Below are 2,282 nucleotides of genomic sequence, written 5' to 3'. Positions count from 1 at the left end.
TTCATTTTCGATTATCTTAGTATACAGAAGATCAGCTTATTATACCTTAAGTAAGGATTTCAACAGTTTTCAAACAATATATTTCACTTTGTGTTTCTATGGGGGTGCAAACTGTTGAAATCTTTACTTAATGCATACTAAACTGATCCTCTGTAAAAAAAAAAAAAAAAGAAATTATCAACTCCCAACTTGACTCTCACTGGGATTAAACATGACAATAGGTCTGCTCTGATTTCATCATCATTTAAAAAAAATCATCTATTATTTTTCACTTTATGTTTCTGTGTGGGAGCAAACTGTTGAAATCCTTACTTAATGTATACTAAGCTGATCTTCTGTATATTAAGATAATCAAAAATGAATCTTGATGTGAATGGAAGGGGAGAGGGAGTGGGAAAGGGGAGGGTTGTGGGTGGGAGGGACGGTATGGGGGGGAAGCCATTGTAATCCATAAATTGTACTTTGGAAATTTATATTCATTAAATAAAAGTTAAAAAAAAAAAAACTTTTTTAAAGGCCAAAGACGAAAACTCACTGATTATCAATAGATACAGAAAAGACACTTGACAAATCCCAACAACCATTGATTCATTCTAAAAACTCTGAGTTAATTATGAATATAGGGGAACTTTCTCAACATTATAAAAATTATCTATAGAAACTCCACAGCCAACATCATATTTAATAATGAGAAAATTGACTCTTTCCCAGTAACATCAGTAATAAGGCAAGGATGTATCCTCCCACTACTCTTCTACAACACAAGAAAAACGTTTGCTCTACAGAAGAGACTGTTAAAGAGAATAAGACGACAAACTACAGACTGGCAGAAAGTATTTGCAAAAGGCATATTTGGGAGCTGGCGCTGTGGTGTAGTGGGTAAAGCCGCCACCTACAGTGCTGGCATCCTATATGGGCGCCACTTCAAGTCCTGGCGGCTCCACTTCCAATCCAGTGCTATGCTATGGCTTGGGAAAGCAGTAGAAGATGGCCCACGTCCAGTGGGAGACCCAGAAGAAGCTCCTGGCTCCTGGCTTCAGATCGGTGAAGCTCCGCCTGTTGTGGCCAACTGGGGAGTTAACCAGCAGATGAAAGACCTCTTTCTCTCTGTGTAACTCTGACTTTCAAATAAATAAAAATATATATTTTAAATATTAAAAAATAAAAGCGCATATTTGATAAATTATTGGTATGGGGGAAGGAACCACTATATTCTTAAAGTTGTACCTATGAACAATGCATTCATTAAATAAAAACTTTAAAATATATATATATATGTTAGCATTCAGCAACAAAAAAAATGAACCCAATTTAATAATGGGAGGAGCTGAACACATACCTCAACAAAGATTATACAAATAAAAAATAAGCATATTAAAAGATACTTCATATACCATGTTGGAGATGCGAATCGAAATGATACCAACATACACTTATAAAAATGACCAAAATCCAGAATATTGATGACAACAAACACTAGCAAGGATACTGAGCAGCAGGAACTCTCATTCATGGCTGACAGAACATGAAATGATACAGCCACTTTGAAAGACAGTTTGGCAGTTTCTCATAAAACAAAACACACTCTGACCATACACCCAGAAATCTCACTCCTTGGTATTTACCCAAAGGAAGTCAAAAAATGTGTCACTGTGTCACACAAGAACCTGCATATGGATGTTTATAGCAATTTTATTCACAATTGCCAAAACTTGGAAGCAACAAGATGTCCTTCAGTAGGTGAGTAGATAGGCTGGGGTATATCCTGGCAGAACAGTATTCAGCGCTAAAAAAAGGAGCGATCCATGCTATGAACCGACACGTAGGGACCTTAAGTGCATTTTACTAAGTGAAAGAAGCCAATCTGAAAAAGTTAGCTACTGTAGGATTCCACCTACAAGACATTTTGGAAAAGGGGAGACTGTGGAGAAAGATCAGTGGTTGCCAGGGGTTACTGGGGAGGGAGGGATGAATAAGCAGAGAAGTTTTAGGGCAGCAATATTGGATGACAGGACACTGGTAGACCCATGTCAATGACCATGTGTCACAACAAGAGAATGTACAACACCAAGAGTCAGCCCTAATGTAAATAAAGAACTTTGAGTGATTATGATGTGTCAGTGTGGGATCATCAACTGCAACAAATGCCCCACTAGGGTGGGGATGTGGATAATCAGAGTCTGTGCATGTGTTGGGGAGACAGACTGTTCCACTCAGATCTGCTGTGTACCTAAAATCCCTCTTAAAAAAAATAAAGAAAACAAAACACCAAAGCCACCATA

The sequence above is a fragment of the Oryctolagus cuniculus genome, chromosome 15 (genome assembly GCF_964237555.1).
Source record: "Oryctolagus cuniculus chromosome 15, mOryCun1.1, whole genome shotgun sequence".
Taxonomy (NCBI): domain Eukaryota; kingdom Metazoa; phylum Chordata; class Mammalia; order Lagomorpha; family Leporidae; genus Oryctolagus; species Oryctolagus cuniculus.
This window is presented reverse-complemented; position numbering follows the sequence as displayed.